The 18,081-nt window shown below is 32.5% G+C and overlaps 1 protein-coding gene across 1 annotated transcript in view; it reads left to right on the top strand.

Annotated features, from left to right (window-relative positions):
- The first annotated feature begins 5,489 nt into the window (after positions 1-5,489).
- The window catches only part of LOC148280228 (acyl-CoA Delta-9 desaturase-like), a 64,292-nt gene continuing 51,700 nt past the window's right edge, over positions 5,490-18,081 (top strand). Inside the window, exon 1 of the mRNA XM_088228698.1 lies at positions 5,490-5,674. The gene's annotated coding sequence lies outside the window, so the exon portion shown is untranslated. The remainder of the gene's footprint in view (positions 5,675-18,081) is intronic.

Below are 18,081 nucleotides of genomic sequence, written 5' to 3' on the forward strand. Positions count from 1 at the left end.
TATAGGAGCATAATATAATAGTGTTAATAATTTATGGGGGGTATTCAACAAGTATTGAGGATTTTTATATAGACCAAGAAAAGTAAAGTAATTAAAAATCAATTAGAGTATACTGATGCATTTTATTAGGTACATTATGGGTATACTGTCCTTTTATTACCAAAATAATCATTATTTTACATAAAAAGTTATTTAGAGATTGAAATTATCTCATTTGATTTAGAAGTAATCATGTTTCGGAAATCACACAATCACAAAAGCTTGTTTCCTAGTTTGATGTTACTCCAATGGTTTATCCTCTAACCCATAAAGGTTTTAGAGCCTTAGGACATATTTCTGTACCTTAGAGTCTAAGCAGAAATATGTCCTAAAGTTCGTAAATTCAAACAAATGTTGTTATTAAAAACAAGGTTTTCTTTACTTTGCAAGCCCTCTATATTTATGTGAATAATTACTTCTTGAATGTTTTCTCCTCAATTGTTGCATTTTTGTGAAAATTTATAAAATTATTGTATGAAAAATTTTGTTAATTTTTACGAAAACTTTGCTTTTTTAGTGCAAGTTTGGATGAATGTGTTTTATAGTCGATTAGCTGCTTATTTTTTAATATATTTATGTAAATATATATATTTTATACATTCTTTATTTATTCATCAATATTAATATTGTCCCCTTCAAAGTAATCACCATCGGATAAAATACATTTATGGCAGAGTTCCATCCAATCCTAGAATCGTTCCAAGAACGCGCATTTTGTTATGGCCTTCTGCTCCGTCAGCGATTTAATCTTTATCTCATCTATGGTCGCGAAATGTCGTCCTTTCATAGTCCTCTTCATCTTTGGGAAAAGGAAAAAGTTGAAACATCAATGCGGTTTGTTTTTTTTATCAAAAAGCGGATATCCCGGGAGGCGTAAGCGGGCTGATCGCACCAAAACGTAAATGTTTAATATGCATACCTGAATATTTTGAGTCGTTCTGAAAGCATCATTTTGAATTTCAGATTCTTAATTTTTTAAATTTCGATCGCTTACTAACCTTACTTTTATTTGACTTAATATGTCCTGCGATTCTGTTACAGATTATTTATTACATTTCGATTGACAACAAAAAATAATTATGAGGCCCAAACGAGCGATATTTCTAGGTGTCCGAGATCCTAATTAACCGATGCCCGTTGGGCCGATGAAAAGAGGCCCGGAGGTCCGAATCTTCTAACATGTAACAGTCAGCAATAGCCGACTTTTTCTTGCCATTTTTATATTAAATAAAACTAATGTCTGAGCACCCGATGGCAAACTATTAGTTAATAGTTTACGAAGACGAATATTGTTTGATATTTTACGTTGTATTTTCTTTTCATGGTCATGTCATACCATATTTATATGCTATAAACTTATTAATTATTTCAAAAGAAATGGCCCACGCTCAGACGCTGAAGTCCTTGTGGGCATTTTTTCCAAATTATGTTATAGCTTAATTTTAAGATGTATTTTTTTAAAGTGTATTTTTGTAATTAAAATTCTATGTAAATATATTTACGAAAAAAATTTAATAAATAGCATTGACATGATGTGTATATATTGGGGGGTATTATTATGGGACTTTGTCCCTCTTTATATTCTTATAGTATTTACATTATAAAATATACGCATTTCGAGTTCTGATTATTTATGATATAATATACCTGAAATCCTCTGATAAACCTACGCATAGCATTTTTTTTGTAATTTTACCCACGCGATTGTTGCCCGCTATAAAAAATAATAATATTACTCCCAGTAATCATAAGCTCTGCTCTTCTCTGTTAAATTTGAAATACATGCCGAGTATTTTCGGCTCTATGCCTCTATGGCGGGAATTCGTAAAAGAATATTATTGCGGAACAAAATGGAACTAAACACGTACCTCGTACCTCTAGACCGGGAGGAAGGGAGCGGGGCGGGAAATTAGCAACAAAGGAGGGGATTCGCCATCCGGAATCGCGCGATACAACACGTGAGTTGTGTAAGCTGACTCAACTTTGTAAGTACGTCAGAACAACGTCCATAGAAAAAGAAAAATAATAAAATAAAACACCACGCTCCACCGGCTCCACGCTCCGTATTTAATTCAAATTTATAAAGGTTACCTATATTTGTTTTCCATAATCTGTTTACTTATTTTATTAATCACCCACGATTTTTTTTACTAATCATAATAATATACGGATCCTTCTCTGGAAAGGAGTTTCCTGTGTTAGTCAGGAATTTGTATTTTTCACTTTTGTTTTAGATTGTCTGATTTACATAAAAATACTAATAATAAATTACGAAGGTGGCCCCCGTGGTGTTATGACTAGGACGCTTGCCTCACGCACTATAGGCCCCGGGTTTGATTCCCGCTAAGATCACAAAATACAATGTGATTTTTCTCAAGCTTGTGTATCTGTACTGAAAATGTAGGTAATTCACCTATCGAAGCTATTCATACTTTACAATTACGCGATTTTAAAAATTAAAGAGAGAGAAAAAATTAAGTACAGTGGAAACATTGAAACATAAAGATATGCATTTACAATGGGTGTGTACATACATAGTTTGTCAACAAATCTATTATTTGAAAATAAATAATAAAACATGTTAAAAATCGACAAAATATTTATATTTTCTTATTATTTTACTAATTTTACTCCGAAAAGTAAATTTCATTGAATGAGATTATTAAATTTACAACAAAATAATAATAATAATTTAAGTTTTCAACATTACAGAACTATGTTTTATTTTATTTACTATGGTTGACAAACAATAAAAAATACATAAGACATTGGTATAATAATCATAATCTGTAAAGTTTAAATAAAGTGTTCATCAATATGTACAAATACCGACCATTTTCATACAAATATTTGCATCATGTCATAATAGTTTTCAAACACCTTAATTCATGTGCACGGCATTGATGAGAAGTGCCCGGACGTTTACAAACCCTGTGCCTCACCGCATTAATATTTTCTGATTTGTTGGGTTCGTTATCGTCCAGACTTTGTTTTATCTCCCAGAAAATAAAAAAATACAAAAACATTCATAACAAAATGAATATTTTACTTGCTTCGCTCTGAAAAACTCATTAAATTAAATTCAATAATCTTAAAGTATTCACAATTAAACAATTATTTCTATTTGTATTTTTTTTGTTATTTCAACGCGTTGTTGCGGCGTTAAATGCTCCATGACAACCAAATCAAAATGGTAGCTGGACAACATCGACTTGAATCATAAAACGTAACCTGTATAAATAAAAGTTTTTTTAAAATCTTAATATGATCAAGTTACTTAAAACAATAATTTTTACATCAATTATGTCTACACGTTAATTAACAGAAGGGACTTGATTTAATGAATTCAGTAATAGTTCTTATATAATCATTTAAAGTATCGTTAAACATCATCAACAATACATTCATCATAATTATAATATATGTTATAGTGAGCCACATGTGCGTATTGAAGGTAGGAAGATAAAATGTACCGTACGACCTTAATTGCCAGCTGGGAATATTCAGAGATGCATTCTTTAAACAAAACGTAGAACAAATATTACAAATTACACGATACAATACAAGACACATCGAGTCTACAATCTGTCTCCTAATTTTCAACTTATCTGCACCAAAATGTTCAAGGTGCTGTTCATAAAACTGAAGGGTCTACCCGAGATACGTTTAAAAGATTGAGTTTGATGATTTTTTTCATCGCGTATTAAATTAAATTTAGGAGAGTTATGTAATGTTGTGACCAAACAAAACGTAAACATTCTAATCACTATTGCACTTGAAAATCAACAAACTCAAAAGTTTATTTAAATGTATTGCACCGACACAACTCGTGCAAGTTAAATTTTAAATATTAAGTTGTCTACTTATGTACTTTAGTAAGAATAAGGTCAGAAGTTATCAAGTGTTAATATTCATTAATCTTAAGTGAAATTGTATGTTTTGCATAACAATTCTGACTTCTGACATAATGTGTATCGCAAGTGATAAGGCACGCGTAATAAGCGTGCCTTCACCAAATCATAAAAGCTGATTAAATTAATAATCGTTGTTTCAAAGACATTTTTTTAAAATAGGTAATTTACTAGTTGATATCTTATATATATTGTTCCCAAAAGCTAAATGTGTATACAAGAATAGTATAAGATACCTAAATATTGTTGTATTTACGTCCCTGGTTAAGGGCAGTTATAAATAGTTGTAGAAAGGATTGTTTTCCTTTGAACTATTGTAAGTTGCATACATCAATAAAATATTTATTTATTAATAACATCAATCAAATATTTTTAATAAAAAAAAAAAAATTTAAACTTATAATATTAGAAATCTAACACTGATTTGAGTCTACTGGTCACTTTATTTTATTTTTACAAATATAAAAAAAAATAAAAACAAAAATTTCGTTACAATTATTTCGCCTTGTTAAGGCATTCGTTTGAAAATGGAGTTCTACAAAATAAACACCAAATCAATCAATAAAAAAATATTTACTTCAATTTTGAAAAACAGAACAGGACTCGGGTTGTGGTCCCGTGGCTAGTGTTGCGGATTCACAGATCAGAGGTCCGAGGTTCGAAGCCTACTCCAACCCAATTTGATTTTTATTTTCTCAACAACAACATTCACTTTCCACGCCTAATGGTGCATGGGGCACTGCATGCATACATAAATTCAAGTTAAATTAAGGTAAGATGATCAGTCTTACGCTTCAAGTACCAGTCCAGGGACGATAAAATATTCCGGTGGGAAAACCCCTTTACCTAAATATCTTATATTAACCATGTCGGGAATCGAACCCGGGATTTCTTACATGGTAGGCAAACGCGCTGACCATTATACCACAAGGCCGACGAATAAACACATAAAATATTAAAATTTTAACATAAATTAAAACAAGCACTATCAGAAAAAAAACAATAAATACCTGATAGTAGCTATTTAACAAAGAATAGAGATTCTTTTAGTAAAATATAAATCGCTAGCCCAAAGCAACAGTGAGATATGTTTGAATAACATATTCTCAGATAATCAGACTTTGAGGTGTGCAAAAGGTCTGACTGAATTAAAATTATTAAAGTAGATTAAAAATACTGTGTTTTTCCATAGGTTAGCTATCTAACTTCAATATTTCATAATTTAAAAATATTTATTTATTTAATTTATCAATATATCTGCATTTGTATCTCTAAATCGGAAATTCGAGTTAATCCCACTGTTGATTTGGGCTAACAATATACATACTCGTAAGTAAATGAAGCTTAGTGTCAAAAAGATCATAATAAAATATATCACAAACGTAATCTAATAATGTTCCTATAATAACCCGAGAATCTTATGTGAATCCAGTTTGAATCGACTGTTACGTTGTACAAGAATGAACCGCAGCGCTAAGCAACCGTGTAACGTTGCTTGCTAAACACCGCGATTCGACGAAAGACGGCTCCAACGTTACCAAGTCACAACGTTGAATTTCAACGCCGCGCTTGGCGTGCCCGTACTTTAGGTACTGCAATGACAGCGAGCGATCGGTGAATCATGCCGGCGAAGTGTAGTGATTGTTTCCGCCTTTTATGATAAAATATAGTGAATTAAAATCATAATCTTATGTTCTCGGGTCTCAGTGTTATCGAGCTAAACCGTAAGTACTTTTAATCTAGAAATATCGGTTTCGTTATGTCACAATTTCATCATTTCGGCACGGTTGATTGATGGCCTTTCAACTGACAGTTTGTGTGTAGTACGTAGACATACATATTTACATTTCGATTATGTTGTATTTTGATTTTACGAATGTTTTATACACATCGAATGTTTAAAACTCAAATAAATAATACCTATACATATTATGATGATTTTAAAACCTTAAAATGCACTAGAAAATTTGTGTATTCTTGAGTATTTGATAACTAAAATTGATCAATATGATATTTTCTACACGTTCAGTCAATTTATATAAACACTTTTTACTGACATGATTCGTTATTCTTTGATTTTATTTTACATAATAATATACTTATATCGAAGCCATTTTACGATAAAAAACCATGGTTTATTTCCAATATTATAGATTAACCTATATATTTTAGTCTCGAAAACAAATATCCATATATGTCTACAGAATACACTCATTTTCATCATGGTTTACTTACATAAACACGGTATATTATAATATTATCATATCTTTAATCTATGATATTTAATTATAGGTACATAATACTTTTTTCGGCCTCGTGGTGTAATGGTTAGCTCGTTTGCCTGCCATGCAGAGGTCTCGGATTCGATTCTCGACATGATTGATATGAAAAATTTATTTAAAAAGGTGTTTTCACACAAAAAATATTTCGTAATCCCTGAACTGGTGCCTGAAACGTGAGACTGATCATCTTACCTTCATGTAACAAAAATGATCAAGATACGATGCGATTGGTGTGCCAATGCAGTGTCCTTTGCACCATTAGGTGCGGAAAGGGAATGATTATGGTGATGTACCTATGGTTTATAAATCATAGCCGAATAAATATGTTTTCCTTGTGTGAGTGGAAATTATATTATTATGTTTTCCTGTTGGATGGTAATTTCCTACCTGTAAGATACGTAGATAACCTATATTTAATGAAGTGCACCTTTTTGAAAGAGAAATGAACGCTTTCCAAAATGCCAAAACAAAATCGCAGCCACGGTCACGTGATTTAGGCCAATTTAGAACATTCAAATTTAAACGAAATTTTGTGGTTATGTAGAACTCTCTTGTTTTTTTCTCTTATTTCGTCTGCTGTAACTGTATCTCTGTAGATCGGCCTGTGGTCAGAGGTCCGAGGCTCGAACCCCACTCTACCTCAATTCGATTCTCATTTTCAAATAGTGAGTAATTTAAAACTCGTTGAAATATGAAAATATTTGAGTAAATCATAAGAAGGCAAATATTTCTTTAAAAAAGAAAATGTGATAAATCTAACCCTTTACATGCTTATACGGGGTGTTCATCGAATCCTGTCACATCCGAAACCACGATGATCAGTATGACCAAGAAGACATATTGGCACATTTAAATATTTTTTTAGAACGAATAAAATTTAAAAAAATAAAATATCAAATGGTTTCTTACTTTTGCAGGGGAGAAACGAGGAGGCGGAAGGGGGGAGTCTGATACTGGCGGCCTCCGTGGTGTTGTGGTCAAGACGCTTGATTCACGCACGGAAGGTTCCGGGTTCGATTCCCGGTGAGAACACAAAAATTTAAAATGTGATTTTTTCTCAAGCCTGGGTGCTCTGTGATGTAATTCACCACTGTAATTAGGCCTCCTGGCCTGTTGTGGTGCAAAAAAAAAATGTAAAAAAAAAAATGTAAAAAAATACTGCGCCGCACTCCCCTCACTTCTCCCCTGCAGAAGTAAGCAACCATTTGTTTTAAATATTTTTTTAAATATGCTAATATGTCTTCTTGCCCATACTGATCATCGTGGTTTCGGATGTGACAGGGTATAAAGTACACCCTGTATAGTGATGTGTCGTTCATAAAAGTTCCGTGTAAAAAAAATATTTAATGCTACTGAGATAAATTTAAATAGAAATGATTTTTCATTGAACGATACATAGAATTGAGAAAAGTCCAGAAACCGCATACGCGCATCAAACAGAAGGCGACTAAACTACCTTTAAAGAAGTAGTTTTATATTTCTACACCATTGGTTTCTTTGTAGACGTCGCTCAATACGCAACTCTCGATTTGAATTCAACTATACCGTGTTGTGTCGTTTTAAAGTGTAGAAATACTGCTGAGATCTAAAAGAAACAGGATGAGATCACATTTTATGTGTTAGTAGCAAATGCATGTGTAAGTAGCAAACGCATTACTTAAAAATTTAATTATTTTTCCATCTGTCAGATTGTCAAAGAAAACAATTTTGTTAGTGTTACCAGGGTAGTCAAATTTTTTACGCTACTTTGCTCATCTAATGAGAGAACTAATAAATATTGGATCTCTCGGACTAAACAGCGCCGTGGTGGACATTTGACCGACATCTTTAAAACATCAAGTATTATTTAACGTGTCATAAAAATATCCATTTTATGTAAAAAAAAAAAAGGTTTTTATTTTGTAAGTTAAAATTGCATTAATTCAATAACTCTTATTAAATGACTATTTATCTGCTCTGTTGTGTCAATCAATGTTTCCGCGTGTACAACAAAATTTTTGAGAAATTAACAAAATGCTCTTTTTTTTTAATATCTTACATTTGTGTTTTGACTATATTTTTCTCAATCTGGCAACATTACGGGGCGACTTCACACATGCACGCGGTGAAAGTGGGGGGTTTTTAGGACACAGTCCGATGTATTCAAATATGATTCTCGCTCCTTCTAGACTATTCTTAATTCTATGGAACGATAGTTTGAAATTAAGTTTAAAATACAAGGAAATCAAGCTGAGATTAATCCTCCTCGTAGTGTTATTTGGCGCATTTGTCTCCCATACTTTAGATCCCGGGTTCGATTACTGCACCTCGAGCATAGGACTGATCACCTTACCTTCGTAAAAGATATAATCAATATACATAAGCAAAACAGCAGTTATTTGCAAAAGTCATTTTTTGAAATATGACACTTTAGTATTTATGAACTTTATGCTAAATAAAAAAAACTGTAACTAATCACAAGTAAAAACACAGAATCTCAAGCATAAAACCCGCGTGTGTCATGTGATATCTACAATGAGTGTTTGCTTATGAATTTCTAGATATTGTGATATTGCTTAAAAAACTTCAAAAACATTTTATCGTTTTTCGTACTGGTTTTTTTTATTGCTTTCCGCTTTGTATCAAATTATTCGAAATTACTGTGATTTCTGTCGAAAAGGTGCCTTTTTGGTTATGAGGGCAGTATAGGATGCATTTTGTGGCCTATGCACCACAGGGTGCGGATAGGAACATGATATTTTGAAAATTTTTGAAACACTAACTTTGCTATTTTTAATATTTAGTATTATTTACCACGTATTGAGTGAAATCACTAAAATTAATCGAATTTGCCGACCGGTTTCCGAATACGACTGTTCTTTTTTGCTAACATTTCAGCCGTTGCATTCCAATTTTCTAATTCAAAGTTTAACAAATTTTTATGTAAATTCAATGATATATATGTACAAATATTTTAATTAATGAATATACAACTGAAATGGAGAACATTTTAGAGAAGGAAATATAGAAGTCTAGGCATCTACAGGACTTATGACCTGTCATTGGCTGGTTTAAGTGGCCACTTTACAAACGGTAATGTTCACAATTCTGCCTATATTTGCACATGTATATTTCTTCAATTCTTCCATCTCTTGATGTTAGTGAAGTTAATGTAAAAGTAAAGTAAAAATCTCTGTTGTAATATTTTGTTAATATTAACAGCTCCATAGGGAGTTGAATCCAGTTTATGTCTACAAAAATTTAGACAAATTGTTAAGAATTATACTTACATAAAATCATACGTTTTTTTTTCTATTGCAATCTACTCTTACATAGTTAATTGTAACTTTCCAAAAAGAGACTAGCTCGTGTGGTTGGAGAGTGGCTTACACTGTTATTAAAATTTTTCACATTATAAACAATAATAAAAATAATAAGATTACCCGCGCCGAGGACACTTAACAATTCACTTTTTTTTATATTTACTTTTTTAATTTGAAGTAGTATAATTTCAAACATACATGAGAATAAAATTAAAAAATACTCATGTTTAAAAATGTCTTTACATTTACTTTTAATTTATTAAGTTTTTAATCCGTTTGGGAGATTATTATATTTTTTTATTACTCTGTGTACAAAACTATTTTGACCATGACTTGTGTGGAATTTAGGAATTTTGATATTGTTTTGGTATCTGATTGACTTATTCATCTCAAATTCGTTTATTTTTTCTTCTTTGTAGATTTTGTAAATAGTGTCTACTGTATGAAATTTAAAGATTTTCCGTATTATGTTGAGGGTTTCTTTAATATTACTTTGATAATTAATCTTTGTACAATTTTAAGAGAGTTTAATATATATGCACCACCCCCTCCAATAATACCATATGTATATACTAGACGCTCTTAACACCCGTCTTGTGTTCCATTAAACTGAGGTTCCGGAACTTATCTTGTATTTGGAGGGAAATAGTGTTTTACGCGCAGCAGTCAGTAAATGTGAAGCAGCATAAAGGGCACAACATACAGCTTTGAATTCACGGTAAACTTCCATAGACAGTAATCGTATTTTACTTTACCACGCGGGTTGCACAGTAATGTTAATGCGGCATGACGCGACAACGCTCATTCATGGAACATGATTTAAACCTATCGTTCTATGGCGCACATCATCTCTATTTAATTATACCTCAGTGTGCAAACTAAATTATATACTAATTTACTTTAATGATTTCATAATCATTAGAACGTAGCTATGCAGAAAGCAGCCGGTCATAGAAAAGTGAAACTGAAATAATAGTACCTTTGTGCAAAGAGTGCATAATCAAATCTATACAACAGGTTGAATGTTTTTGACTTTCACAAATGATAAATAAATGTATTCGTTTTTTTATTACAACAAACAAGAATCTTTTTATGTATTTGACCAGTTTTAATGATTTTTAAAGTATCGTTAGGTTTTTCAAGTGCTGTGGGCTGTGGGTATTTTTTGCAAATTAAGAAATGCAGTTTTTGTGATCGACACTATTTTCGGAAGGTGATTATTACAGTTTTTTTTATATGAAAGCGGTCTAGCTGTTTTTAGCAGAACATAGAATTGACCTTACTGCACCCGATAACTCCGACATCTATTTTTTTTAAATTTTGGACCGGCTGCTTTCTGCATAACTACCTTTATTGTCAGTTGTCGCCAATGCGCAATGCGTGGAATCGCGATGAAGATTTCATAAATAATTCAACAATGAATCATATTGTTTGCTTCCTTCTAAAATTCACTACAGACAATACGTAAATATATTAGACTTAGGAAATATAACAAATTACTTAAAATAATTGCATAAACTTAACCTAACTCCCTAACCCCACCAAATTCCAATTTGCATATTGAAATTGCATTTAATTTATTGAATAAAACACTTTGTTAGGCAATTGCATTATTGAAATTATCAAGCTAGGTTGCTACCGGGTACCGGGGGGCAATTACAAAGTCTATCTTCACCGGTACATACCAAATCAATATACTTGACTACTGTATCTCGATCTACCTCGGTATATTTTTCCAACTTATATATAATTGAACTCAACCAATATATGACGCCGAAAATTTACTCCCTGTTCCTTACATAATTTTTTTTTTATAGTTCTCATCCATATTTTAAAAAGGCTTTTATGATAAAAATTGGCCACTTCAAAGCAATTATAAACTTAAACAAATCTAAATGAAAGCAAAAAATGCTCACTTGTACTTAATTTTTAATATGACTGTTGACAATTACCAAGACGGTATGCTTAACTTTCGTCAATATTTATCTACCGATGTATAAAGCCGGCTCTTTTGACATCTCGATACGTACACTTCGAAATATGTAAAAAAAGGTGGAAAAAATATAATAACTGAATTTATTTTTTATGGCGGCAACGTTTTTACGGCTAGATGCTCTTATATGTTAATAAAGCAGCATCTAGTCGTTCGGATTCAAAACTGATAGTTATATCAGAATTTAACTCGGCTTCATATTTAATTATTTCTCTCTCGTATTTTAAATACACTTTAGAAAAAAAAACTGGCTACTTCACAACGATTAAAAAAAATAATTATAATTAAACCAAAAATTAATCGATAGACCAACATTTTTGTCACTTTTAATGAGTAGATATGTGTACCGTGGGGTACTAGACCCGTCTTGTATTCTTACGGGCGGTAAGAATTAAGGCAAAATTTTATTGTACGGCGAGGTTTCTTGAAAATGTATGAAAAAAATATGAAAATAATGTACTTTGCATGACGCCACTAGTTTTTCCGAATACACCAATGATAAGAGAGTTGTGATAGGTTTCCGGTTCACGATAAGTCAACTGACGAATTAGCAGAACTCATTGAGAAAAAGAGAAGGATAACTCGAGACGTCACACGCGAAGTAATCAAAAAACTATAGAACTTTAAAAAATCATAGCGCTGATAATACGATACATATTAAAAAAAAAAAAATTTATTGTTTGCTTAGCAAATCAACAAATATTTTTTTTTTTAAACCACTGAACTCCCTCTTTATTATTTACTGATTAACGGAATAATTTATTATATTTTTTAATAATTATCAATTGGATATTTTAATAACTAGCTAAGAATATGTTTCAATCAATCTATAATCCGCACCTCTAATCGAGAATAAATTAATGTTCTTCACCTTGAGAAATCGCACTACAAGTACAAGCTTACTTAATAAATATTTTTCTCCACGTCGCGTCGCGTCATCCTGTTTATTATTTATTTATTTAATGAACTTTGACCACAGATCGTCTGTCATATCGAGCTCCGAAAACTCTGATAGATCGGATGCATCGCTTGACCGGTCTAAAACCAACCGATCCATGCCTGCAGTAATAATAATCGCAAAGTGCATATTTAAAAAATTATAAATATTTGCATTCATTATGTTTAATTTTCGAGCCAGTTGCAATAAAAAAGGTAAGTTAAATTATTGTTGCGTTTTCGTTAAAATATATTGTTTTATCAAACCTTCTAAATGTTCAGTTCTTAAAAACTTTAGTCAGAAAATAAAAAAAATACGAACGAATTTCATAATCGGGACCCTAGATGTTTACTAGAGGTGCCAACGTTACTATGGGCACAGAACTAATTCGCTCTATGTTTGTACTTACGAAGGTATAATGCACGATTTTTTTCAATTCCCATATCGTACATCCGATAAAATAGTATCATAAATCAGAATTTCCAGGGGTGCTATTCTGAACCACACACGTGGCACGAGAAAACAGTTTTTCTCGTGTATTTACATACAAAATAATATGGCCACAAGAGCGTTTGGAATCCAGCCCTGGAGAGCCTAAAAACTAAACCCACACGGGCCGTTGCGTTTCTTTTTTTAAAGCATTTTTAATTTCTCATTAAAATTATAAAATTCCCTTTCAACAAAATGTACTTAAATATTAACATATTATAACATAGATGAATAACATTTTAGAGAAGGTAATATAGAAGTCTAGGCATCTACAGGGCTTATGACCTGTCATTGGCTGGTTTAAGTGGCCACTTTACACACTGTGTAACATTCACCACTCTGCCCATATTTGAACATCTATATATTTATTTATTTAACTTTTTGTACATAATGTTATTTGTACATTGGCGGGCTTATTGCCAAATGGCAATTTCTTCCAACCAACCATTAAAATAAACGTTTTATTTTTATAATTCAAGTTACAGAACATATTAAATAGAAAAAAAAAAGATTAAAAAGTTAAAAATAGAAATAAACGTATAAATTTATAAATTACCTTAAATCAAAACTATTACTCAATGGGGAAAAGGAAAAAAGCGGAAAGAGGAAAAAGGAAAGGAGGAGATTAAGGAAGAGAAAGGAGATGTTTCTTCAGACGTGATTTAAACAGAGATAATGTAGTAACATCTCTTTCAATATATACCTTCAACTCTTTCATCTGTTGATGTTTGTGAAGTTAAATAGCCGAAACCTTTATTTATGCGGGTGAGATTCATCTAGTTGAATATTTTCACCTATATACTTACTAGGCAATGCCTGAAAATCTTATTTTTTCAAATTCTATACTTCTTCATGAACCTATTTTACCTTCTCTAAAATGTTCTTCATCAAATAATTTATTGTAATATGTAAATATTAACAGCTTCCCAGGGAGTTGAATCCAGTCCTTGTCTACAACAATTTGGACAAATTAAAAATATTGCTGTACTTAAATATTTATTCAAATCAAAATTTTCCTTTTTGTCGTCAATTCAAAAAATGGTAAGTAAAAATCTATCATCAAAAGGACATACATTATTTTTTATTGATATCCTTAGAAAAAAAATGATGTCACTAAACAGATATTGCCGGCGCGACGATATGATTTTTTGTAATATTTTTTATGTATGCATAACTTAAAATCAGGTTTTTTTGAGTTATGACTGTTTTATCGGGTGTGCAATATAATATTGTCATTTCTTTAGGTATATAGAGTTTCTTGGCGCGTTTCCCAAACCGTAAGTACGAGTCGTTCAATTTTGAATCTAAACAATGATCTAAGCTCTCCTAATATTCTACTGCGCATATACGTAGTACATAACAGTGGCGAACGGTGACTTTTTTTTATAGGTAAGCTTTAATTTTTTTCGTAATTTGTACCTGCATGTACATACATACATATAAGTAATCTCGCAAATGAGTGGAGGCGTATAAAAAATAGTATATACAGGTACACGGATTCTTTTTCTATGGTTTTGTGTAAAAACAACTTCATTTCTCCAGCTCCAGTTTCACCTGCTGGCAACAGAAGACGCAATACCTACTTATTTTTAATCAAAATAATTTTAACCAATAACCCAACAAACAAACAACAATTAATAACTTTGCGTAATATGTAGGTATATTCTCCATTATTTTAAGACAGTACATGTATGCAAAAGTTTAAAAAAATAAGGATAATAAAATAAGTATATTCATAATTCCTTTTTGTTTGGCACTACATAATATAGACACGTATACAGATAATTTCATTCCACGTGTCCCGTGCTCGCTATTTATCATTTAATTTCCACATATTATTGTGTTTTCTTCGAAAAATGACACAGAAAGCCACAATTTTAACTCTTTATCCTAAATAGAATAGAGGCTTAGCGGATATATTTGCATATGAAAGGTATTATATTTTACTCTTTACTTTACAAATAGTAAGTAAGAAAACAAAACAGTATAATAATTATTATGTCCACTGACCTACTCCGGTTCGGTTGAAAAACTGTTGACTTATGGTGAACCACTGCCTTTGGACAGGGAAATAATGGTGAAGCTTGTAAAATGTCATCTTATGAATTTTATAATTTAGGTATAGGTACGAGTATTTAAAAATAAATAATTTATTGTTTTTGTATTTGTTGATAATATGTTCACGTTATTTAACGGCCCAAAGCCGACTTCTTGAAGCTAAAATCTTTTGAAGGCGACAACCAATCGGTAACGCATCACCAGCAAATAAAACAACCGTTTATTATTAATCTTCAACGATAACCATTTTACAGACATAGGAATTCAACCATAAACAAGTACCCAGGTACCTACTTATCAATTAAAAGTCTTTTTTCATTATTTATTTATTTTTGCACCCTAAGAGGCCAGGAGGCCCAATTACAGTGGTGAATTACATCACAGAACACCCAGGCTTGAGTAAAATCACATTAATTTTTTGTGTTCTCACCGGGAATCGAACCCGGAACCTTCCATGTGTGAGTCAAGCGTCTTGACCACTACGCCACGGAGTTAAATTCATTCCGATTAAGCCGGTAGACCCCGTGACACAGGATAGACGATTTTAACTCTCCCTTCCCGATGATGTGTAGATAGTACGCATTGAATCTAATAACTTTTATATCTCTGTAAATATAATAAATACTGTGTTAAGATTTTCGGTATTCTTTCGTTATACATTTTTGTATCGGTTAAAATAATTTATTATTGAATATTGCATACTTATAAGGCACAGAAAAAACATTTTATATTTAATTAGAGGTAAATCACCTATACAATCAAAAGTTTACCGATGGTGTCGCATTGTCGCGGTGATGAAGTAAGAGTACCGAATATACTTTTGTCTCAAACACTCTTTACATCTCACTTTCGAGGCTATAGATATATTCGAGAGCGAGGCAGACAATTTCATGCGAGACGCGGGCCCAGCCTGTAGGTACCACCGCCACCGTACGCCAGCTCTCGGAGCTGCCCTAAAGGCGGCTGTACACACTCGTCGAGACACCCGGAGACGGACCGAGAGCGAGTATGCACATGGTGCTCTCGTCGTGTCTCGCTCTCTCGCGCCTCGCCTCGGTCGGCCTCAGTCGCTTGTCGATTTTTTGCGCCCGAGTCAAAGGATCTCGTTGACTCTCGTGAGGAAAACGAGAGTGAGCATGTACCCACTTGTTCAAAAAGAAAAAATATTTGCTAATGGCCACATACCGTAGCCATAAAAGAAAGATTATTGCATCAATACAGTCTGGAGCTGCAGCTGAATCAGTTTATAAACCGATATGGTTCGCATTCGATTTCATGGACTCATTTTTAAATGATATTTTTCAATGTAGCGTGTGTACAGATATGCTCTCGTCGGCCGAGACTCTCGGCGAGACGTTCTCGACGAGTGTGTACAGCCGCAATCAGAGTGGTTCGTTCGCTCTCGCCTCTCGCCGCGCCGTGACTGTCAGAAAATGATTTATTATTTTATTTTTAGCGATTATATTTAAAATATTATTACTTTTGACTTTTAATAATATCAATTTTTACTTCAATCAAATAAAGTTGGTTAAAGGAATTGCCTATGAATGTCCTATTTTTCAGATTTTAAATCCCTAATTTATGTATGTGCATTGAATAAACAGTACCGGAAGTGCGTTTTTTTTTAGCATAGTAAGACCCCGGGTCGCATATTGGCAAACTACACAGAACACGGTTCTTCTGCAATCGATCGCACATTTCTCTGTAAATAAAGAGCATTCTGTATTTCATTTGCTTCATAACATTTTAGCAAAAGATATACGAATTCAGACTGCCACAACTCTGCTCTACACCGGTTTGCTGAGGGTTGCTATTCTGAACGCATTTATAGCTCAGTATATCGTATTTAGTACGTAAATACGCGCTATACCGCACTATAAATACGTTCCTTACACCAGCCCAGCATTTTAATAAGCACATGCACTGATTAGGACCAACATGCACTGATTAAATTATGAAAATATTCTGTTGTTTGAGAATTAATGGAAAAAGTGGAGGGGTTGGAGGGAGGGGATAAGCTTAATAGGTTTATATTTTTGTGCAACAACTATGGTGAAGGTGTATAGTGGGTTTTGCATGTTGGTTTAATTGGTGTCCTAACAAAGAGACGGCTATGTCTCGAAACCGGTAGACATAGAAAAGTCGGTAAGTGGTTATTTACAAATATTTAATAACATTATTTTTAATAAATAATACTATAACTACAATATAATTATATTGTATATATACAAGTTTACCTAATTCATTTACTGCTTTAAAAAAAATATTTTACTAACTTACAAGAATGCTTTTTTTAGGTTATTGTATTTTTTTAGCAAAACCATGGTTGTTTTGCATAGAATATGCGAAGAATTATTTAAATAGCTTATATGAAATATTTAACAATATAACTTTGTCACCAACACAATATACTTAGCCACGGTTTGCTTTACACACATGCAGGCAATCTACATACCAATATAAATTGTTCTGCATTCGTATGTATGTAGTTCGCTTTAGCAGATTACAGCACAAAGTGATCCAACAGAGCTAGGGGTGTATGTGTCGCTATTCAGTATACAGTTTGTCAATAGCTCTGCATGTTGGCCAATACGTTCACCAGTACGCTGGCAAATATGTATCGGCAAACGTGTAAAGGCGGGTATTTGAGGCTGGCAAAAATGGCACGTACCCTCGCGCCCAGTCGGAACATTGTCGGTTTTTCGGCGCTCGGCAAACGAATTGTCAAAGCGTCCACACGCTGGCCAAGTATTTAGTACGCCACGAACTGCCGGCGCGAGTGCACGCTTTTTTGTCAGTTTTCGCCTATTTTTCCCTGGTTTTCGACAAAATGGCGCCCTGAAAATGAGCAACAAAGAAACCTTTTAACTCATCGAGTTATGCTTTTTAGGAAACTGTTCATAAAAATACACATAAAATATTTTTAAAAATAGCTAAAATCCTTTATTTTAATGTGCACAATTATGAGCGCTATATCAATGATTTAATAAGTAAACTGCTAAAACATTTTTTTTTTTTAATTTCCTCCAAGTTTTTTTACAAATAAATTTACATATACAATTGAACTACT

This window comes from Micrasema longulum, unplaced genomic scaffold (genome assembly GCF_059751315.1).
Source record: "Micrasema longulum isolate JH-2025_06_02 unplaced genomic scaffold, ASM5975131v1 h1tg000604l, whole genome shotgun sequence".
NCBI lineage: Eukaryota > Metazoa > Arthropoda > Insecta > Trichoptera > Brachycentridae > Micrasema > Micrasema longulum.